A 25046-nucleotide genomic window follows, 5' to 3' on the forward strand; every position below is an offset into this window, starting at 1 on the left:
GTCCTACCAGCTGGAGTGAGCTATTTCACACTGTATCTGATATTGTTTCCTTTTTATCTGTTGAGGCAGAGAGCTTTGCTGTATATCCTGATATCCCATGACTCCCCTTTTGGTGCTCTGTTCACACATCTTGATTCCATCTGTACTCTTGAAGAGTCCTGCTAGGTGGAACATGTATCTGTCAAACACATGTCCATTCTGGACAGCAGCCCTTTATGGGTCACGCCTTGAAACATCGCTAATTTGATTTCAAAGGGAGCTATTACAAAATGCCTTTTGTGTTGTTAGCCCTCAGGAGAAGGACCTCAGTTGGACACAGTGAAACACTGCAACTGCTTTAGCCGTGGTGTTCCTTGTTGGAACAGATATAAGAATCAGTCAAGTCTTTGTCTTGGAGCGCTGCACCTCTTCAGAAGTCCCCTGATGTGAGAGGGGATGGCTGAATATGTGCTAAAAGGTCCAGAGGACAGAATCTTAGTGATCCACAGCGTCCATCAGATGCTGTTGAACAACCTCAGGAAATGAGTGGAAATCTGACTCTTGTTTGACTACCCTGAGTCCTGAGAATGGCGCAGTGGGTGCAGAGGGTTGACATACACATCTGTGCGCTCCCTGGCTGTGCTTTGAAGATCTGTGTTGCAGCCTGTGGCTTTTTATGATGCAGTCATGTGCATTTTTAAGACTTAGAATTAGACACCTTTGTGTGTGAAGTTAAGCATGACTGTGACTCATTCAGCTGTCACTCTTACAGACTTGGTGTGAGAACCATATGGAAGGGAAGAAGTATCCCAGGCCCAAGATACAAGTTTATGGATTGCAAGACAGGAGGCCAAACACCAAAACAGCATCTAACAAAAGTGAGTACTTGGTAAAAATTTTCACTTCTAGTTGGTCAAATTTCCAACACAAATTAAACCATTTTCTCGAAGTAGTGGCTTTTCCCATTGGTAAGCTGTGAATCTTCCTCCACAGCTAATTCACTATTTCAGTTAGTTACAGTTAGTGCTCATTGGCTGCACAATCTCTGAGCACATTAGAGCCATAGTAGTAGTCTATCTGGCATTTGTAAACAGGCAACACTTGGGACTTCGTAATACTCTAACTCAGTGCACTAGTGTGCCAAAATAAAGGTCATTTCAATTCCATATTAAGTCACGGAGTTTTGAAGTGACATGTATTTAATGATTTTTCTCCAGCAAATGAATGATAGCAAGTATTAAACTAATATGCTTTGATGATATGCCCACAAAAAAAGGTAAAATCTTTTCAAAAACATTAAACTGATATTTTACCAGAAAAAAACCTCTACAACCCATAACAAAGATTCAGACTCCTACCCAAAGCTTCTGCAATAAAGAAAATCAGACTTCTCGGGCCTTTCCAGATGACAGTTTGCACAAGTTTCACTGTAATTTTTTTATGCATGTCCATCACTGCAGAGTGAGGCTAATCTTTTGATAGAGGTAGAAGAGCATGAAGGTTGCAATTTGAGCTTGTCACAGAAGCTGTATCACAAAGCTCATAACAGCACCACTAAAGGAGTGGTGGAAAACTGGTCCTTATGTGTATGAAGCCTGTAATTGTGCACAGACATGTTTAAAGTCTTTTCATTTAGCAAAGCCTTCTTGTGTTCCAACTCTGCATAGTGTTCCAGGTAGTTTCTCTCTGCCATCTTTCTAGCAGGCTATGGGCTCAAATAGGCACAAACTGGAGCACAGGAGGTACTGTCAGAAGATCAGGAAGCACTTTTTCATGGTGAGTGTGGTCACTCACTGGTTGCCCAGGAAGGCTATGAAGTCTCCATCCTCGAGGTATTCAAAAGCCAGCTTGACATGGTCCTGGGCAACTTGCTTCAGGTAGCCCTTCTTGAGCAAGGTGGGTGGGTGAGATAACCCCCAGAGGTCCCTTCCAATGCCAACCATTCCATGACTGATTCTGTGTCTGCTTGTTCTGGGCTGCTGACATCTAGTTATTCAAAGGCCTAAAGGCATTGAACAAAATCTCTTGGCCAGTCTTGGTTTTGGGAATGTTGCTTTTGGTGTTAGCAGTTGGTCGTGTGTCACTTTTAAGAAACTAACAGTTCCTTCAGCACAGAATGGGCGAGAGAACTGTTTTGATTCTTGGTGGTGTAGCTCTTGAGTGTGCGGGAGGAAAGGTTGTATTGGGGCTTCCTCTCCTCGGAGGAAGTGTGAAAATTCCACAAAGTAGGAAGAACATTAGTGAATGGCTGGTAGTGTGAGCACTGGGGATGTACACCTCACAGCAGTTTGTAACAAAGCCTTTATCAGCTGGTGCTTGCAGAAGTTGATTCTTAATACTCTATGTTGTGTTTAGTAGTCTGAGGATGAACCGTCTCTTGAGCTGGTAATACACCTAGGTGTGTCTTCTGTTTGGTCACTACTCCCATTGAAATAAAACTGATGATAAACTGTAGACCAAGAAGTCAATACTGATTGCAAAATAGATTACCTGTCCCCTTCAACCTCCTGTCTAACCTCACTGAGCAATAGGAATAAGAAGACATCAGGGAAAATTTGTTATTAGGCTGCAATCCTAGAATGAGACAGTTAAATTAATTCCAATTAATTTCCTTTGGTGACACATTTTTCTGAATGGCACTTAAAGTACTCCAACTACAAAAAGTCTGCAATGTTGCATACAGATGATAAACTTTCCTATGTCATTCAACTGATCAATTGCTTTTTTGGGTGAGTGGTTATATGGCATTGTTTAATAGAGGACAGCTAAGTCCATATAAATAATCATTCAAAAACCAGAAAGAGATTGTGTACTTGCTGTCTTAAGTCCACTGGGCCAATGATGAAACTTAATAATACAACCATTCCTTACCACTCTTAATTGTTCTTACAACATGTCCTAAAATGTTTTACTGTCAATAATCATGACAAATATAATATGATATTCCTGTTTTTCCAGTGCATGGGCATGAACACTTGCATGAGCTTCGATGATGATCATATTTGGCTTAAAAATTATTTTAATAAATTTTGAATTGTTTCTAGTCATATCAGATTCAATGCCAAAGGATAAATAAAATGGTTTCAGGAATACTTTTGATGCTATGCTTAATGCATTCATAGTAATAGGAAACCAAAGTTGTTATCTTTTGAATGCATGTGTCATGGAACTGAGAAATATCTTAAGATAACAAAATACTATGTCTTTGTTACTTTTTGACTGATACAATCCAAAAAAGTTGGTAGAAGCCCTCTTTTGAGCAGAGATAGCAGGATAGCACTGCCAGTTTTCCTTTCCACGATTTCTGTATAGGTGCACACACATCATATCACTGATTTTAATTGTCTCTGTTGTCTGTCAGGGTAAGTTAAGTTTCAGGTCCCGTTTTCCATTCCAGATGCTGTCACGGTGCCTCTGTGTTGGGAACTGTGGCTGCTCAGCCCCCGGCGCTGGCACCGGGACTGAGGCGAGGAGCTGTGCAAGGGCGGGGGCTGTCAGAGCACCGGGACTGAGAGGCGAGGAGCTGTGCAAGGGTCAGGGGTGTCAGAGCCAGGGGCTGAGAGGCGAGGAGCAGGGCAAGGGCCGGTGCCGGGAGTGTCAGAACCATGGGCTGAGAGGCGAGGAGCAGCACAAGGGCCGGTATCAGAGCCGTGGGCTGAGAGGCGAGGAGCAGGGCAAGGGCCGGTGCTGGGGGTGTCAGAGCACCGGGCTGAGAGGCGAGGAGCAGGGCAAGGGAGGGGGTGTCAGAGCCAGGGGCTGAGAGGCGAGGAGGAGGGCAAGGGCAAGGGCCGGGAGTGTCAGAGCACCGGGGCTGAGAGGCGAGGAGCAGGGCAAGGGCCGGTGCCAGGGGTGTCAGAGCCAGGGCCCGCCCGGCCCTACGGGCTCGGGGAGCGCCCCCGAGATGCTGCTGCGCTGCGGGACCAGCGCAGGTCGGGCTGCAGAGCAATGCTGAAGGGCTGCCTGTGCTGCCAGAGTTTTGGGTTAGGAAGTACTTAGTGGCGGCTTCAATGGCTCGTGGGTGGTGGGATTTTGAGATTAATGGCAGGATGGCGAGTGTATTGATTTCAAGGCCAATCCAGGCCATAATTCAGTGGTCACTTGAGATAGTAATGGTTGTTCCTATGAGTAAGCTAGTGATGAAGATTAGTTTTGCCTGGGGGTTCATTAGCAGGGGAAGGATTTGAACCATCATTTGTGGGGTATGGGCCTGATAGCTTGTTTAGCTGTCCCTACTAGAAAGTAATAAAAAGGAAGTATGGAGGGTTTTGATTCCTCTAGTGTGGCTTCTATTCCTGCTTTTCTAAGTACTAGGAAATGAGAGGGCTGGTATACCTCCATGTTCACTTTATCATAGTGACCCTTAGTGTTCAGGCACATTTCTGGGAGGGCCTCAGGTAAGGGGCTAGGCCCGCTTAGCAAATTGGCATGCTAAGTACTAGTCGTGGCTTGTGGCTCATGTTTCACAAGAGAACTGCATGCAGTCTTTGGGCCTTTCACGTCTCGTGTTTTATCCCAAGACCCATCTCCTTTTGCAAATACTTTTAAAAGGTTCTAGTATGTAGGTGGATAGCATTCTGTTCCTAGTAGGAGAATATTTTTTCAGACCTTGCTTGCAGATTTTTGGAAAGAGGGGGCACACTGTTACATAAACTTGGAGCATGAGAAATGTGAATATGGTTTATAAATGATGCATTTGCTTGAATGACTGATCACAATCAAACAATTTTAATTGTTTTCTTTTCTATAGAGTAATCTTGCAGTCCTACAAGAAATAATAAGAGCACCATGAAAACAGTCTCCAAACCGTATTGTTGAAGTTTAAGACTTTAATTAGAATATGTACATACAGTTACTGTCATAAAATCAAAGCTATTGCTTCCACAATAAACATAACTTTGCAAAAAAATGTAGAGATCCTATATCTATACTAATGGCTTAAAAGACTAATGGTGGGAAATTGTGGGATCTCAGGATCTGAGTCCTGAGATGCCGGGCCTCCGAGACCACCCTTGGGGGGCCCGGGAGTCCTGGAATGTTGCCAGAAGTGTCTGGTGGCAGGACTTTGACCCTACATGGGAGACGACACCTTTATGAAGATAAGAGGACTTCACCGGGGTGAATGGCGAAGAGATTAGCTAATTAGAGGGTGAGACACAGGGTTTAGGATTTATGTACAGGGGGGTTTAGAGGAGTAAGATGGAGGAATTGGGGTGTGTCCTGCCCTCCTTCTTCTTCTCTTCTCCTCCATCTTCTTTGGCCACGGTGGCACCTTTGGATTGGTTATTACTGAGAGTGCACCGAGTTATAAGAATAAATGGTATTGGAGAAAAATGATAAATATTGTACACGTAACAATGGGTATAAAGATACGTGGCGGTCCGGAGGACGGCACAGTGTGCTCATGGCTGACTGCTGAGCAGATCTCTGTTCGGCTGAAAGAACATCTTTTAGATAAACAATTAATAAACATAAAAACCGAAAGAAGAACTGAAGCCTCTTCTCGTCCTTCGATACGCGGGCTGCCCCAAGGCCACCTCGGGCCTTTCCAGGCCCCTCAAACAGCCGAGATAAACCGGACAGGAAATGCTCTTAATTACTTGCCTGTAAAAATATTAATCCCTGCCAAAAAACTTTCTGGCAAAAAAAAAGTTTTGCCAAGTAAACTTTGGCAGAAGTTTACTTTTGACTTTTACTGCTACGTAGAACTACTACTGAGTTGGTGCTTTATTTTAAAAATTAGTTTTTTTGGAGGAGACTCCCCAAACTTTCTAGCTTGCAGTAAATCTCTGTTTCCCTCTGTGTGCATCCTCTCCTCCTTAGTGGTTGTTTTAAATTCCAGGATGCTATATGCTGCCCCTGGCAGAAATGTGTATCTCCCAGTGGAACTTTCATGACACCTACCTGCTGGTAGGTTTTGAGAAAAGGCAGTGCACAATCTTTGTAGACTTGATCTACATGGCAGCAATTGTGACATTGAGATACATGTTTAAGAAAATAATTCAGGTGGTATTGTAGTGTTGGAGGTGTTTTTGTTATACAGATTCATTTTCAGTACGTTATAAGAGGAAGAGACTGTTTTTAGTACTCAAGGAGGGATGACAGATTGGAAGTTATGTTTGGGATGGGCTCTTGTTGCTACTGAAAATAACTGTGGAGTCTCCAGGGAGTCTATTCAACTCTGCCATATCTATGTTAAAAGGAAAACACATCAATTGTACTGAAGAACTTGGATAACTTTCACAAAACCACTTCAGTGTGACTTAGTTTTTTATCAGTTTTAAGGAGTGATGTACCTTTTTCAGACAGGATAAGGATATGAAAAGTAAATAAACCATTCCTGTATCCAGAATGAAGGAAAAAAAACCTGGATTAGGAGGAGCATGGAAAAATGTACTGTAAATATAAGTTTTACTGCATGTAATATCTGCAGTGCTGGCTGTGGCAACCAACTTTCCACTGTGCTGCTCTGTGGGCTGCAAAGTGGCTGTAAAAGTCTGCTCAGAGTGACCATGTTTCAGTCTTTGCATGGACATAAATACCCATTATGTGAGACAGCAAAGACTCAGACCAAGGTATGGATTATATACAACTACCCAGTAGACTCCCTTCTAGATGCAGGGAGTTTCTCTGCTCAGGGCAATAAGTAGTTGCTCCACTTAATTGTTCCATACTTCTCTTGGCCAAAATATTTTCCCCTGCCTCGGAAAGTGCACCTTTAAGAATAACCAATGAAAATTATTTTTACAATGCTTAATTTACCCTTGACAGAAAAGCTCTCTATTGGAAGGCATTGTGTCACAAAATGGGAGCTGTGGTTTAGGCTTGGTCGTGCTGCCCCTAACTTTTCCCTGCATGACTGCGTTGTAGCCTGAATTGATCATGGCAAGCAAGTTGAAGCTGTTAGTTCATTTAATTGCCAGCTCTGTGTCTGTGCAGTAAGTTAGTCAATGACTCCTCTGAAATGACTGCTGCTACACCACACAGCAGCTCACGTGGCCAATGGATGTGTATTGATGGGGCTAATGGAGTCACTGAGCCAAGCTCACATCTAGCAATGTCACAGCTCTCCAGATATTGGCCATGATGGTGATTTGTTTGGCACAGTGTCCTGAAAGCCCAGGCAGCATCAGAATCCAATGTACTCATTTGAGTGTTAATAGCTGCGAGGCTGAGGAGGGTACGTGAAACTTGAAAGAAGAGAGTAAACAGCAAAACCAATGGTGCTGATGGTGGTGAAGGATGCACAGACTATCTTTAGAGTAATTTAGGTACAGCATGACTGGGGATACCTTAAGGAGTGAATTTAGTAGTGATTTTTAGAATATTGATCTTAACAATAGTATTTTAATTAAAAAGAAATTTATGATGAACTTTGCTGGCCATTCTGAACCTAGCAAACATAGATGAGAGGTTTTTTATGAAACAGATAAAAGGGGGGTTTTGATTAATGTTAGAAAGACCAGCAGCAATCTTAGTTAGTTTAGGGAAAATTTATTTTGCCCTGAGTGCAGCAATGGACCTGTTACTCATCTGAAAACATCTTGTAGAAAACAGGTGTTGGGTCACTAGTTCACCTCATCCTGAAGATAGGATTTCTCTTAACTGTATTCTCTCTTGAGATGTTTTAATCTTACTTTGAAAGCTAATATTTATTTAACCCTATTTTCCCACTTTTGCATCTCTAATTCTGTTGTTAATAATCTCTGCTTCTAGGATGTTTTTGCAGCATTTGCAGACTCACCACTTCTTATCACTGACTACCTTGGCTATATCTGGAGTATTGATACAGAGATACTAGTGTTCCACTAGTAACCAGTCTCTGCCTCCTTTGCATCTAAAGAAAATTATCTTTTTTTAATGCCTTCTTTTTCTTCCAAGATTGCTCTCTCTTTGCAATCACTTTCCTTAAAAATGTCTTGAGACTTATCTGGGGGACCATAATGATAATTTTCATCAAAAAACAAGAAAGCAGAAGTACCTGTAGCATCAGAGAATTATTCCTCACATGTACAGGTGGATAAGATGGGATTAATGCAACATCTCAGAATAACTAATTTTTTCAGAGCAGAGTTATTTGATTGTTATTTACATTGATAATCATTCCATTATTCTAAGAATTTTTCTAGAAAACAGGATTCTGTATATAAACTGAGAACATTGTATTTCTGGGGGGGAGATTGGTGATGATACTTAGTGTTGTACAAACGAGCTGGGATAATGATAAGGAATTTGCAACCACCTAGTACGGTGTGAACCAGCCAGAGAAATGTGCCTGGGGGGTATTAGGAAGAAATTACACAGTTGCATTTTTTTTATGCTGAGATCAACTATGGGGCCTTGACCAAGAATTAGTTCTTTCTCAGAATGAAGAAGATTAAAAAAAAACTGTGTTCCATTGGGCAGCACTGGAGCAGCACTTAGCTAATGAAGGTGCTGTAAGCCTGTGGAAATGTTGGGAGTTAGTCTTGTTTCCCTGCTGCTTTTTGCAAGGGAAAAAAGCTGAAGCAAGACCATTATAGGACCAGTGCTGTGCATTCATGGGAATGTAAAACTCAACTTTAAGAAGCTCCTAAGAAGGAAACTGTTTTTTTAAAATTTTTTTTCTTTTAAAGTAATTTTTAAAGTAGTATTGGCAGAACTTAACGAATAGTCTAAAAATGCTACTTTATTAATGTACCTAGGGAACAATAGGTGTGTAATGGTACTTAAACAGGATGTTACATCTGGCTCACCCAGATCAGGGTTATTTTGTAAGAATAAGGTTTGATAATATTAAGTATTTCAGGATCAGATTGCACTCTGCATTGGAAATTTCTCACAGTTAATGGTTCCTCCAGCTAGTCATTCACTGCCAGGAAAGCCCTCTTTATTGATTATTATTTTATATTAATGGATCTATCAGATATTTATTTGGCAAGTTTCTTGGTTAAATTTTCTTTATTGATTTCTCCCAGGGATAAATGAGCTGCAGAAGTGGAAATAGGCGATCCTCTTCTGCTAGATCTGGATATTTAAATGTATTTTCAAAGTATCAGCTCTATTACAGGAGCATTTGGAACAGATATTTGGATTCCAGTAATGCAGTGGATTTCAAGACTTTTTATTATATAAGGATTAACTCAAAAAGCAGATGGATGGACTATGTCAAGAATCCTAGCATGTAGGGAATCATAGGAGGGCAAATTTCCAGCAAAATTCTAGATTTCTCTCTTCAGAAATGTCTGTGAAGAAGTCAAAACTCTGTGTGCAAATCAAACTGCACATTTTCAGCTACTGCTGTTGTGTGTGCAAATGGGAGTTTAGGAAATATAAGTTTAGTAATTTCCTTGAAATTGATTGAGCCAATATCTGAGAGGTGATTGGATGTATTTATCAGAGTTCTAGATAAACAAAGCCATTAACTGAAACATAGGCACATTCACTGAAATGAATTTCATTCATTGGAGATATTGGGGCAAATTTAATGCCTTTTTGCTTTCTGAAAAGAAGGCAATACATTTTTCACTTTTGCTAATATTTAAATCATGCTTCAAAGTTAACTCAAATGATTACTTTGATGGAGGAGCAGGTTTTATGCAGACCAAACCTTTTTTTCTTTTTTTTAGATAAACATTTTTAGGGCAGGTTTTTGATAGCACCTTGTATAAAGACATCACCTTCGAGAAGAAACATTGGAATTTGAGGATTGTTTGAAACAAATGTATTTGAATATGTTATATGTCATGACTGTGCAGCCTTATATGCACCTGGATCAAATGGACTTACAATAATAATGGACCAAACTGCAATAAAATTCTCTAATATTTCAGTGGACATGATTGCATGTGAAGCTACTTCAGAATGAAGTTCATGACCCTGGACTTCTTTTCTGAATATATGTATGAAAATTCTTCATAAAAAAGTAGAGGGCTTCTTACAGTGTAGAGAATTACACCCACAAGGCTGCACAGTAAGATGTAATTTAACCTTATACATGTGTACCAGAATTTGCATGATTAATTTTTACTGCAGTTAAATCTGATAGTAAAACTAACCTGTGGATCAAACAATAATTGCAATGAAGGGGTAAGTTTATGCAGTGTTTTTGCTACCTTGTCCTGCAGTAAGATAAAATATCAAATGGACAATATTTGCAGAGTTACTGTCACTTCTTATTGGTCTATCATATTTTGGTTATAAACCTAAGAACTTTAAACTGGAGGTAACAAATTTTGGCATTAAAAACTTGTGTTTTTAATGTGTTTACATCTTAGTAATTGATCCAGAATAAAATATAATTTTGAACTGCTAGAGAATTAAAGCAGTTGTTCAGAATGTGTGAATTCACTAACTCCTGTTTTGGAAGCACTTGTCAGAATTACTGTTTTTTACACAATCAGTTGCCACATAAAGGCAAAACAGGTTCTAAAAATTAAGCTAGTTGTTACCTAGCAAGAATTGCTGCAACTTCATGCCCACATTATCTTTATGCCCACACTATGAACTTCAGTATCCTACTTTTCATACAAGTATTTTATATGATTTTTCAGACAATGGGCACAATAATTCAAGGCTTGCTGCCTTCATTTGAAAGTTAATTTGGATGAAAGTAAGGTTTGTATTTAAAGCACAAAAGCTCTTCCTGCATAAGTGCATGTGTGGACAGTTCTAATTCAGGAATCAAAATGTCTTCTGGTTTCACTTAATCTACTTTTAATAGTAGTGTTTAGCTTAATCCTTCATTGAACTGGAACAGGTCTACATACCAGTCCAGCTCTAAATTATGTTGGAAAGAGAATAGCTTTTCTGAATAGCTACTATTAATGTTGGAAATATTTTTGCAATTATTTAGGTCTAAGTTTGATCTCAGCATGCAATGACATGTACTGCAGCCTTTCAAATCTCAAGTCTAAATTTTTCAACTCACCAAATAACAGGCTGCAATTGAAATGCTCAGAAGACTGGTCTCCAAAACAGAATTGAAGATGTATTGAGTATTTGTGACAGAAGTGTAACTTGGATTTGTGGCTTTTACCAATCTCAAACTACAATTGGTTCTCTGTTGGTTATGGGTATAGTAATAGCAGTATTTAACTGAAAAGGAGGCCGTGATGATAGTCATTAATTGAACAAATTGAACCACTGATTGTTTTGATACAGAGGAAATAAAAGCACGGGCACAAATCCCATCAATCTCACTTACATGGTGCTATGACTTAGGAATAATTTCTTGTGTCAAAACTTAAGGCTGTCAGCTCAAAGGACCAAGTCTTGTTATCTCCAAGTGTCTGAACTGTGCTTAACCTACTAGAACTGTTGTATGGTTAAGAGCTTTAAACTTAAGGGCAAATATTATATAGGCATCTTTTTGGCATTTCAGTAGATTCTGAAAGTTAAAAATAAAATCTTCGCACTTAGACTTTTGGGGAACTAACGTAATTATTTTTCTTTTTTTTTTTTTTGTTTGTTTTTAAATTATAATTTATAATCCTTATGCAGCTTATAGAAAAGTGATGTGCATACCTGGGTTACTCTGAAGGTCAAATACTCTGCATATTGAGCATTTCAAGCTGCTGTCCTTCTTAAGTTCCAAATCATTAGCTTAGCAAATGGGAGCCTAAATATAAACAAAGTCAATAGGGAGAAAAAACCCACTGCATAGTATATCTACTGATAGAAAAAGCTACAGAATGCAAACATAAATTTTTAATTCAACATTCTTTAATTTAAAAAAACAACAAGCCCACACCACCTCCACTCCCCTCCCCCCTGACAAGCTTGCAAAAACTAGGTCTGAATTCCCAGTGGGAATAATGAGCAACAGCAAGAGTGAATGCTGGGAGAGTAGAATGCAATTGTATTAGTCTCCATCACAATGGGAGGTAAACCCAAATCATTTATAAAACGTAAATGCTGGCAGAACACAGGGAGCTCAGAGCACCACACTGCAGGTGTGATTTATGAGGCTGGGGACTGGCTATAAATCAAACCCTTTTGTTTTAAATAGTACTGCTTCAACGCAGGAGATCATTTTACATGTAGAGGAAATGATGAAAAAAAATGCAGTACATTGCATCCCAAGAATATTAGAGAATCAGCTTTACAATGTGACTATCAGGACCATGCTCAGACAATGGGTATCTGATACTCACTTTAACGAATTCTCCCACTGCTGAACAGAGTGCCCTAATCTAGCAACTCAGGTTTGTTTCAAATGTGTTAATCATGCGATCTATTTTGTGAGACCAGCTGTTAAAATCGTTGCATTTAGGATCAGGAATACATTGGGTATTTTAGTTAACTAGCTAGAGGTGTCCTTTCATGCCACCAAAAGCCCTGCCTGTTTCTATGTTATTTGTATTTTTCTTTAATTCTAAAGGTTGATGGGCATCATTTAGTGGCCTTGTCCTATGGAAATGGGTGAATAAAACAATTAATTCCTAAAGATTCAAATAGAGAGTAGGCATCCTGCAAAGTTCTGCTCAATTGCAGGAAAATGCAGTCTGGCAAGGAGAAGTGCTTTTCTCCCTCTATTGGTTATATAATTATCAAATGGAAGAGATTTTAAAGGTAATGAGAAAAGTGATTTCTTCTGCTATGTTTTCTGGATCTGCCAGAGTTTATCTTGGCTGCATATTTTGCATTCATTTTACATGCATGCCACTAGAGCCTATGGTATATGCATAAAACCACACTTTATATATCTTGCAATGTGGGCCAGAGAAGCACTTTAAAAAGCTGAGAGAACGAAAGGCCCACATAAAGGTAGGTACAGCAGTTATATTTGTTTTCAAAGAAGTTTATAGTGAGACTAAAGCTGCCTGTATTGCACTTGTGTGTATCCTGACCATTTGATGTGTTGGCCTTATCATGGAATTTTAGAATGGCCTGGGTTGGAAGGGACCTTAAAGATCATCCAGTTCCACCTGCCTGCCATGGGCAGGGGCACCTTTTATTAGACCAGGTTGCTCAGAGCCCCATCCAACCTGAGTTGAAATGCTTTCAGGAATGAGGCATCCACAACTTCCCTAGGCAACCTGTGACAGTACCTCAACCACCCTCACAGCAAAGAATCCCTTCCTCAATCTAATCTAAACCTACTTTTTTATCAGTTTGAAGGCACTCCCTCTTGTTCTGTCACTCTATGTCCTTACAGAAAGTTACTCTCCATCTTTTTTGTAGTCTCTATTCAGGTACTGTAATTTCACAGTTAGGCCATCCCTTGTCTTTTCCAAGCTGAACAGACCCATTTTTTAAAGCCTTTCTTCACAGCAGAGTTGCTCTATCCCTCTAGTCATCTTGGTGGCCCTTCTCTGGACTCACTCCAACAGGTCAATGTCTTTCCTGTGCTGGGGAACCCGGGGCTGGGTGCAGCCCTGCAGGTGGGGTCTCAGCAGGGCAGAGCAGAGGGGCAGAATCCCCTCCCTCACCTCTTTGCACACTGCCTTTGATGCAGCCCAGGACACATTTGGTTTTCTGGGCTGCAAGGGCACATGGCTGGGCCATGTCCAGGCTCTCATCCACAGTACCCCAAAGTCCTTCTCATCAGGGCTGCTCTGGATCTATCTGCTCATCCCCAGCCTGGATCTATACTGGGGGTTGCCCTGACCCAGTTGCAGCACCTTGCAATTAGTGATGTTAAACCTCATGAGATTCACTAATGATTTAGCCATGTGAATGTAAAAAGTTGCACTGATTAAGCAGAGTGCCTTTATGTAAGCAAGGAGTCAAGAAACATCCTGCATTGAAATGCTTTATTATTTTCTAAGAGTCCAAACTCCACACACTATGGAAACACATGTGCACAATTTCCAGGTTCTGATGTTGATAAAGGCAATATCAGCTATTGCTGGAGGCATTAATATCAATTGCTTGAAAGAGGAAAGTATAATTTCACTGAAATAATTGTTTTTTTTCCTTACTTATTATTATAAAAACACATCTAGTGGCACATTTGTGGGGCACTCTATAAATGTAAAAACATATCCCCTGCTCAGTAGACCTTGCAGTCTAAATTAGGCCAATGCATGAAAAAGATATATTGATGATGAACAGAGAAAAGAAACAAGTGACTAAAATTGCTTTTACCAATTTCTTTCCAGCTGATATTGGGCCAGACTTTTAAAGGTATTTGGCCTTCTGTTTTCTGAAGATTAAAGTGCTTAAGTGTCTTTAAAAATGCAGTCATTTTATATGTAAAATCTAATGCACCACTAAAAGCACATTATGTGGGAGTTGAGTGAAAATGGCATTGTGTTTTTTGAATCTTACATTGTCCTGAGCGCTAGAGTCAGTTTGGATACACAGCCTTGAAAGAGGCCTGCCCCAGTTATGTAGTCCTCTCAGGCTGCAATCCCATCTGTAATCTTTGTATCTTTGGTGGTGGTGGTGTGTTTTTTTTTTTTTTCCCTTTGCTTGTTTTTTGGTTGTTTTTTTTTTTTTTTTTGGTTGGTGGATGGGGTTTTTTTGTTGTTTTTGTTTTGTTTTTGTGTGAGACAAACACTCTGTCTCTTTCTTTGTCTACTGTGCCCTGTGAGAGAAATAGTTCTGTGGGTCAAAAGTAGTGTTTTAAAACCCATTTGTGCAAACTTTTCTGCCTTTTAGACAAGTAGGTCACTCAAGGGACCTTGTTGCAACACTCAGGAAAATATATAATTAAAGCTGGTTTAAACATTGAGTTTCTTTACCATTATAAAGGTTAAATACATGAAAAAGTGAAAGAACATTTATGTAGCAGAAGTGATAATGAAGGGTTTAGATCTGCAGTTTCCATGAACAGGGGAGATTGTGGCTTTTCCTATGTAGAATCATCAGGAATAGATAGTAATTACCAAGTTCAAAGCCTATTGTCTCCTCTAAAAAACCAACTTGTATTTTTGGGGTTGTTTCAGAATGACATGATGTCTGATGGCTCTATTCTTTTTACAGGACTTCTTGATATCCGTTGAATTCTGACCAGGGATGGAAAGTAATTTTTGGGAACATATTAACAAAATGATGTGTAATAGGTCTAGAAAAGGTTGAATACAGATAATGGTGACTCGTGTAGTACTGCAGAGAAAAGAAATCTGAAGTCTGCTCTCTGAGGAGGCCGAGGGAGGAGTGAGGTAATAAGAGGTTTCATTGCCCAGTTGGGGTTGACAGAAGGCAAATTGTGCTCAAATTGTTCTCAAATTGTGCTCAGAGGATGGGAGGCAGTGTATATTTTACATACATGTGGTAGGTGATAGGAGAGACTTGTCCAGCGATGTAGGAGGCTTTGTGATACATACAAAGGTCTCCTGCATGCAAAGCTGATGAATATATTTTCCTGTTGTGGAGCTTGACACATTGAATGCCTCCTACAAATTTTGAGTCCAGCCTTGATGTGTTTAACTTGCTATATAATCTCATTAAGCTGATGGGTATGGCACTGAGGTAAAATCAGAGGAGAGTTTTTTGTGTTCTGTAGCTGACAAAGGGAATGTTCTGGACATTTAGAATTTATTCTAATGTGGTTATAATTTCTGGTAGGTGTAGGCTTGCACAACCTATTTCAAAATGTCTGCTGCAATGTCTGCAAGCATGGGCTGTTCCAGGGGAGCTTGCATAGATGCACCTGCTATCTGTGGGCAGAGTGTGTAGTATGAAGAGGGCGATTTGTGACCTTTGCTTCTTAAACCATACCCTTCCACATAGGAAGCTCAAGTAGGTCATGTACTGAAGGGAGCCAGGAAATGTTCATGCATATGTCATGTGAATCTGATAGCCTGTCTAGTAACCAGGAGTGGCCACAGATGTGCATCCCAGTTTGGCAGACGTGTTTATACATTTTCTGAGATGTTGAACATCTAAAGTGTATATCAGAGCTTACAATCTGACCTTAAAAAGTAGATGCCTTTAAAGATTGTATTCAAGTTCCTTGTGATACAAATTAGTTTTCCAACAATCAGCATTTGTGAATTGATTCAACAGAGTACTAAAGATGTACTTATGGCAATCACCATTCAGCAAAATTTTAAACTTTAAATACATGCTGTGGGAACACAGCTTAAAATTAAATATGGGTTTGCGTGTGTTGCAAAACTGGGTTTCGACTTTGAGCCTCTGAATGGGAAAATCAGTCATGAAAGTTTGGTTCATAGTGTGGGATTTCTCCTTTCTTACTCAGGAGGGAAATGGCATAAGAGGTGCTGCTGGAAACCACGCCTACTGGTGAACAGTTAGCAGGATGTTTTAGCATCCCTTTTGAAATAGAAGCTAAACATGTGAGTAGGTATAAATTAAGCAGAAACAGGTTTATTTTTTACATTTGGATATTAAAAGAAATTTTTTTGAAGACTGACATTTCAGTTTCAAAATTAAATGAAAAAATTTGTAATTCAGAAAGTGTGCTGTCATTTGCAGCCCTCAGGGTCCATATGCCTGCAGACAGACGCTCCTTTTTTAAAGACATTTTCCCAACATCCTGGGTTTGTGAAACTATGAAATGTATGAACAAATAAAGGCACATGTGTTTTGATACGCTTCACTCTTTTTCTGATGTTACCCTGTAGGATGTAATAAAGACATGGAATCAGGCTAAAGAGATCAGAAGTATCAGAGATAAAGTCTTTCTTTTATTCCTTGTTAGAAATATAGACCTGAATCAGCATCTTGGAGGGTGCCCTGTTATTGGACCCTATTGCAAAATAGAAATGCCATCTTCAGCTCAGCTGCTAGTGAACTTCTGCAAAGTCTGCTCCAGAACGTTGTTTGCAGGCTGAGCACAGGACCTCATTTTGCTTCAATGTGCCATTGGCAGCCGCAGTATCTTGTTACCTCCCCTGACACCTGCAAACCAGAGTCATCACTAGCTCCTAGCTAGGAGCAAACTGGAGAACCTGGTCATCGTTACCTGTTCTCAAAAATGTGCACTGTGAAGAATGTCACAGAATTAGTAACTTGTTGAAGTAACCCAAATGCTCCATCCTGTCATCTGCAGATGGCTCCTGAATTTTTAAGCATTTGTACACTTTTCTTTAGCATTGATATGTAAGGTGTTCTCTTACAAAAGAAGTTCATTAGTTGAACAGTGCTCTTTTATAGCACTGTAGTAATTAGTGCTCCAGATAAGAGCACTTTCTGGCCTGTTGCCTATTTTCAGATTTGCCAGAGAACATCACTGTGTGGCAATAGGATGATTCTTTCTTATCCTGTCTTTAATGTACCTCTGATGAATTGTTATCATAGTCCGGTGATTTAAAGTAGACTGTCTGATGGGGACTGTGAGAAGCATGGAAAATCCCACTGGACAGCCCATTTCAAGTCTTCTAAGTTGCTGGAAGTAAAGTTTCAGAGTAGGAGTCTGAGTTTTTTCATAATTATGTATATACGTTGTTGTAGTGTGTTGTTAAGTTTCTTGTGTTATTCCCCCAATTTATGTATTGTTCTCCCCTATTATGTGTAAAATGGTTTCGTTCATTCTACAACAATACGTTTTTAGTTTAATAGGTGGGAAGAGTATAATGGAAGGTAAGCAAGCTATTGCTTCAAAAGGAAGTGTTTAAAAAAGTTTGAGAACACCTGTTCTATCTATTGTGTATGACATTTTAATTTCTAATTAAACTCTGAGCTAGAGAATATCTTCCACATATCTGTTCTGCTGGTCACCCTCATAGTATGGGAAAGAGCATGTGTTGCTATTTTTACATGATTTTTTTTAAAAAGTCCTTGTAAAATTTAATTTCTCTGTCTTTAGTTCCAACCCTGGTAAGAATTTATGTTTTAAACCTTATAAAATAGAGGAACTTGATATTAATTCCTCAGTTATATTCCATGTTAGTAATACTGGTCCTTATGTATTGTGTAATTGGAGATTGATCCAGTTTGGTTCTAAGTATGAGAAGAAGCAGAAGTCACTCTGATATCCAGAGGCTGCTCCACAACTTTGTAGACTCTGTATATTCCAGTCACAGTTTCTATCTGTGCAAAGTTTGGAATAAATGTATTGAAGTCAGCAAAGCTGTTTTAGTTTAACGTAATTTAATAATATACTGTCCTCAAACTTCATCATCCTAGCACTCATTAGGCATTCTGGTTTTGTTCACACTAGGACCCTTCATAAAGAAATTTATTTCCCTCTGTTCCCTCACCCAATTTATTGCAGGAGAACTCCATGTTCATTTGCCCACTGCACAGTGTTTTGTGGGGTGAGAAAGAAACAAGCCAAAAGAAATCAGCAGAAGAAGTAGTTATCGTGTTGGATGAGGCTCTGCTCACATTTATTTTTGGTATAAATGCAGAACAGCTCCACTTCACCAAGGGAAATTTATTTGCATTTGGTGGGTGAGACTAAATCCAGATTAATACTCCGAGCCCCAAAATTCACCTTTTCTACCCCTATTAGCTGCTCTGAGTTACAAAAGAGACTGCTTAAGATGATGCAGCATATAGTTTATGATTTCCATTATTTCTGCAGTTCCTCCTCCTCCTTCATTGCTAGTTGTGTTCCCCAAGTTGGGCAGCCAAATAAAGTGACCTCCATGGCTGTTAAAATTGCATTATAAATAGGCTGGGAAGAAATATTGCTGGAACAAAGCAATTGGCACAGTCCTTTTTCCTCTCCCCGGTGTCAAACTGTTGATGACCACAACACAATTGGTCTCTGTTATCTGGAGAGTGTGACCATGCCGTTGTTTCTTTGGCCAGGTCCCTTGCAGGGCTGCACAAAGCACAAGCATTTCAGTCAGAATGCCACCATCAGTGTGCTGGACATTGTAGAATGTCAATGACAGAAAATGAGAGCCCTCTCCTTGTGCATTGCTCCATGCTGTGAACAAAATGGCATTCTTGGTGCAGCCGAATTGAAAACTTCTGTACACATTGGCTTACGAATTTGCAGTGGAGGAGTGTGTTAGCTGGTAAATCTGTAAGCTGTGAATTGTGTTGGGACTTGACATGACATTAGATTAAGTGATCCAGTAGTAGTTTTGTTTTCCTTCTGTGTCACTCATTGTCTTCCTGTTTAGCTGCCCCACATGAAATATTCCCAGCTCCATGTTCAGGGCCTTACAGATGTTGCCTACACTGCCAGGTCACCTTCCTGTTCAGCAGCTTCATTTCTGTCCCCTGCCTACACCTTTATGCTTTGTCCCATATATTCTCTATCCCTGGTACAATTTTTCCCCAGAAGACTCTCCTGCTCTTGTGTGTCAGTAATTCTTTCCTCATCTACCATACCTTTTGTGCCTTCCTCATCTGTATCATTGGAACTTTGAGTAATGAAATAGTTTATTTTGGTTTGTCATGGATGCTATATATTTATACATGTTGGGTGGGCTAAGATCAATAGTATTCTTGTAGCATTGTGCTTTTGAAAGCTGTGTACAGGATCCCTTTAGACCATAATAAAAAAACCTCTGAATGTATCTTAATATCAATGATGTGAGGACAGGGCCTAAGACCAGTACTTTGTGGCATGATCTGCAGCTAGATTAATTACAGCAGTTCTTTGCAGCTAAACATGTAGATATTGTAGATAAAGTGTTTATGCATTTTGTGTGATTCTGGGACCAGTATCTGTTTGGAAATTTGGAATAACAGTTTTGATTAAATTATTGTTGCAGAGAATTTCCCTTTGGAATGATTTTTCAGTGGCTTAGAATGAATCAAGTAAGAATTTTATACAAATACTGTCGGATCTCAAGATCTCAGTCCTGAGATGCTGAGCCTCCGAGACCAGCTTGGGGGTCTCGGGAGTCCTGGAATGTTGCCAGAAGTGTCTGGTAGCTGGACTTTATCCCTACACAGGAGACGACAAGGATGAGGGCTTCACCGGGTGAATGGTGAAGGGATTAGTTAATTAGAGGGTGAGACACAAGGTTTAGGATTTATGTACAGGGGGGTTTAGAGGAGTAAGATGGAGGAATTGGGGTGTGTCCTGTCCTCCTCCTTCTTCCTCCTCTCCTCCATCTTCTTTGGCCACGGTGGCACCTTTCTATTGGTTATTACTAAGAGTACACCGAGTTATAAGAATAGATGGTATTGGGGAAAAATGATAAATATTGTACACGTAGCAAAGGGTATAAAGATACGTGGCTGCCCGGAGGGCAGGACAGAGTGTGCCCATGGCTGACTGCTGTGCGGATCTCTGTTGGGCTGAAAGAACATCTTTTAGATAAACAATTAATAAACATAAAACCAGAAAGAAGAACTGAAGCCTCTTCTTGTCCTTTGATACGCGGGCTGCGTCAAGGCCACCTCCGGGCCACCTCCGGGCTTTCCAGGCCCCTCAAACAGCCGAGATAAACAGGACAAAATACCATACTGTTATTTAAAATGTGTCACAGCATTGGTAGGGCACCTCTGAGCTGGTGCTAAAGTCAGCTTTCAGACTTCTGGTGAACTCCCAAGCTCCATTTTGACTGGGTGGTTTGAAACATGGTCTCTTCTTTTGGCTTCCCTGGCTGTTTTCCAATAAACAGTCTGGCAGCCTGTTATGCTTTCACAGCTGTATTAGCCCCTTTGGTCTCCCCACCAAGCTCCTGACTAGTGTCAGCTCATCTTTGCTGAGAATGTTGGCCCTACTGGAAAAGTTAGTTTACAATTTTTTCTTTGGGCATGTGACAGCTGATAGCAAACAGACAAACACTCTTTGCACTCTTTGCACACCACTCCTGAACACCACACTTATTTCCTGAAATAGCGCAAGAAATAACACATACCCTCACGTACGTGTAAGGATATATGGGCATACATGCATGTTTGTGAACACAAAAATGTGTATTTATGCACAAAACGGTGTATGTGTATATTTCTGAAATGAAGAATATATATGATCCTTGCTTTTTCTTTCCTCTGTTTTCCCTCTGCTTTCAGGAGCTGTCTATGTCCAAGCCTTCCTGTGGTGCACAGCTCTTCATGGGCTTGGTTTCATTTGGTCCCTACTTCCTTAGCTGGCTCACTGCCCTCTTCATTTTTTGGTCTTGATTTCTTTCTTACTCAACTTGCCCTTCCCAGCTTCTTAATCTGTGAGATTTTATCAAGGCAAAGTATGTGCGTCTGTAGGACTGTATCAATGCTTCATTTCATTCTTCTGCCTGTAGGAAAATTCCCAGGCTCTAGCTCTGGCAGCCAGTACAGACATTCTGCCTTTCCCTAGATTTGAGTCTTCTCAGTGGCCTGCCCTTGTGCCCAGACAATAACCCTTACAAGAGACTTTTTCAATGATAGATTTTTTTGGCCCCACTTCCCTGCTTATTAATACAAACTGTAATGAACCAAGGTATGGTGAAGACAGACAGACATAAAAATACAAGTGATGCCTACATTGAAGCCAGGCTTTTGTACAGTGTGTGGACATGTCCTGAATAACTCCTAAGAGACAGATATGAAGCTTTTGGAAAACAGACTAACCTAGGGGAACTGAAAGGCCCAAACTAAGTTAGCAACTCAGAAAAAAAACCTCTGAGTTTTGAGTATTGAGCTCTCAAATTACTAAAACCCTCAAAGTCTTAAACAATACAGCAGAGGGATAGTTTTCATTTTCATGCAGTAAACAGCAGTTTCAGGAGTCACTTGGTTTCAAATGAGCTGTGTTTGACAGAACAACTCAAACTGAAACCAGAGTGGACTGTTTGTGAATGCACTTGGGCTGAAACTGAAGAAAAGCTTTCCATGAATTGCTATAAGTGGAAACTACTATGTTAACCTAGATGAGTGCCCTACTTCCCAGCTGGGGCACCTGTCTACTTACTCCCTGTGGACTAGCAGGAGCGTGGATGACCCTGAGTAAAGGGCTCTGCCTCAGATGAAACACTGTGAAGGAACTATCCTTCAAACACAAACCACTTTTTGCTCCTCTCCCCTGTGGGTTGGAAGACAGGGGAAATACAAACCATTCTGAGATGAGCTCTTTCTTTCCTCTGCAAGGTGTTCTTGTCCCCGTCCTGCTGATGCTATTGGGTTGTGCAGCCTATGTGGGCAGCAAATTTCCATACAAGCCATTGGCTAGACCTCCCTTAGCAGACCTCACTCATATCTTTTCTCCCTAATTTTCTGGCAAGTACCTTCTCAAGGATATTTTAGTCTCATTTAATTCTTTCACATCTTCATTTTTTAAGAAAAAGTAGAAAGGTTACAAAGTGCTTCCCACACCAGCTGATTTCTTGCAATCTGTAGCCATTCCCCAAAGCACAGCCACTCTTGGATTAAAAAGTGGGGGTAGTGTAACAATGCACAGAATCCTCACACCATCTTTATCACCACGTTGCTAAGGAAAATTGTATCTTGTACTGTAAGTCTGTGGCATAGCAAAGGATCTTTTTTTCTAAACTTATGGCAAATTTTGATTTTTACATCATTTTTCAAACTTGCAGAGTTACTAGATAGCTAGATATAGTTTTTATGTTTTCCATTGTTGGGTTGTATTTCTTTCTGATTAAGAATTTATCTATTTGTTTCATGGAAGTTTGGGAACTTCTAGATCTCCAAGTGATTTCACTGTTAATTTTCATCAGAACAGACTCCAATGAATGTCAGTTGTTCTGATTTGTGCTGGTTGTTGCACACCAGCATCAGTGCTGACTGAATGAAATGGAAAAAAGCTCAAAGACTGACCACAGTGCTGTGATATGTGACTGCTTTATTGCTGCCTCTCTTACCCCATCAAATCCCATGAAATGTACCTGAAATAAGATATCCAGCCTGTTGTTGATCAGGCTTCACCCCAGGTTCTATTGGAGAAATTGTTTGAAATTTCTATGTGTTTCCTCACTACTGTCAGCAAAGTCACAAAGGGAAAATCTGGGACAAAAGAAAAAAAAGTCAAAACCCAGTAGTTTCTGCACAACTGGACTCCAGCCACTTCACCATCTTTGTGACTCTGCTGGATGTGCACCAGTATGTCTGTTTCTCTTGAACCCGGGGACCCAGGACAAGACTCAGCACGTCAGATATTTTTCACCAGTGCTGAGCAGAGAAAGATCATCTTTCTTGACCTGCTGGCGAAACTCTTCCTGATGCAGCCCAAGACATTGTTTCCCTTCCTTGAGGCAAGGGTGCATTGCTGGTGTGTGTTCAGTTTTGTGTCCTCAGCAAGATGTTTTCCTGCCAATCTACTTTCTGCTGGTCAGCCCCCAGCATATCTTTGCACATGAGGTTGCTCTTCCTCAGCTGAAGAACTTGGCATTTCCCTTTGTTTGAACATCATGATTTTCTTGTTGGCCCATTTCTCAAGCCTATTGAGGTCCCTCTGGATGGCAGCACAAATATCTGATTCATCTACCACTCCCAGTGGTTGCAACCTTGCTGTGGGTGCACCGTCACCCCATCATCCAGGTCCTTAGTGAAGAAATTAAGCAGTACAGATCCAGATATCAAAGCCATAATATTCCACTAACAACTGGTCTCCAGCTGGACTTTGAGCTGTTGGTCAGGGCCCTTTGATGCCAACAGTTCTGCCAGTTCTCAGTCCACCTCACTGTCCATTTAATCTAGTCTGTGTTTGATCACTTTATCTATGAGGCTGTTACAGGAGATAGCAATAAAAGCTGGGCTAAAATCAAGAGAAAGCCTCATTATGGTCAAGACTTTCAGGTCTGATTCTGCCAGGTGAGACCTTTTTTTTCCTGAGTTATACCATTGTTGAGGTCTTCTGTTCTGGAGAAGTCACTAAGACTATTTCTGTGCCATGCTTTATGAAGCTGGGCCTGAAGTTATATAGAAAGAAGGAAGGAATGATCTTGCATAGAAAGTATTTTAATACTGCTAAGTATGATCAGTTTACATAATAAGATTCAAAAGCAAGAGTTAGGCACAGGCCATTCATATTAAATATTTTAAATATAAAAATAAAATAAAATTGTTTATAGAATCAGGGTGGTTTGTTAAAGCTTTTGAAATTTAGTGAAGTTAGTATCCACAAATATTAAACATGTAGAGTTTACTTTTAAGAGGAAAGGCTCTGCAGTGGGCATTTAGCTAGATTTGTACACCTACACACTGCAGATGGTTTAGTTTTATAAGAGATGAAACTGCATTTGGTGGAACTGATTAAATATAAAAACACCACCATCTGCCATTTATTCTAATATAAAATGGTTTGGGCAGATGCTGACATCTTTTGAGATGATTGATTCATCTCTGACAAGTGAAGATTCTCAGAGGGTTCCAGCTGCCCACTGCTCACACAATACCCACTTACGAGAGCAGGCGGCAATCACCGCGCTGGTGGTTTGGATGTAGCAGGTGAACGAAGGGCACTCTAATAGCCAGCAGCCTGGAATTCTTAACTACAGCAGTGGAGGGGTTTTTTCCTTCCTTTTCACTCTCCCCCTACACTTCTGGTGCACATTAAACTGGAGGATATTTATGCACACAGTATACTGTATTGGAGCACAGCGATAACTGGAAGAGTGTCAATTTCTGGCACAAATAGCTCTCTTTCTTTTTTTTTTTAGAGTGGAAAGCCATCAGATACGCTCCACATATGCTATTCATTTTAAAATTATTTTTGCTAAGTGTCCATCAGGATTACATTTAAACTTCCTGGAATATTATTTATTGAGTATGTCACCAAATGCTTTGTAATAACTTAAATAACAGATGTCTATCTTGTTTTATTTGATAACATTGTCACATTTTCTACTGGGATATTTCCTTAGGGTAGTTTGCTGTAGTATCATCTTTTTTATAGGTTTTGCTCGAACTTTTAGAACACGCACAAAGAGTTATGGAAGAATTCTTAAAAAAATTCTCAGGACTAGACTGTGACATTCATACCCACACTGAATAGCTGATTGCACCAGCAGCAAGTCCTACTGCTGACAGACTATTTCTTATGAAATAAGGTCCTGACCCCAAGCTAGATTTGTGATAACTGCAGTGGACTTTTGGTCCATCTCCAAGTGGGAGAAAGTGCAGCATAATTAGATTGTCATGCAATAAAAAGCAGATCCAGTCAGTCCTAATACTGCAAGTATGTGAACTGCAGGACTTCTTCAGAACAGATTAAAATAGGATGCTCTTTTTGTACATGTTGAAGTGTAATCTCTGACTGTGTCCTCCACTCAGAAGTATCATATTGAACATCTTCTTCACTATAAAATATTAGTTAAAAAATTAAAATG

General features: G+C 40.2%; 1 long non-coding RNA gene across 2 annotated transcripts in view; it reads left to right on the forward strand.

Moving 5' to 3' along the window:
- LOC102064414 (uncharacterized) overlaps positions 1 to 25046 on the forward strand; it is a 444388-nt gene that overhangs the window by 147303 nt on the left and 272039 nt on the right. For both annotated transcript variants that reach the window (XR_003380436.2, XR_003380437.2), the window contains one exon: positions 752 to 857. This is a non-coding gene — a long non-coding RNA (uncharacterized LOC102064414). The remainder of the gene's footprint in view (positions 1 to 751; positions 858 to 25046) is intronic.

The sequence above is a fragment of the Zonotrichia albicollis genome, chromosome 3 (genome assembly GCF_047830755.1).
Source record: "Zonotrichia albicollis isolate bZonAlb1 chromosome 3, bZonAlb1.hap1, whole genome shotgun sequence".
Lineage (NCBI taxonomy): Eukaryota > Metazoa > Chordata > Aves > Passeriformes > Passerellidae > Zonotrichia > Zonotrichia albicollis.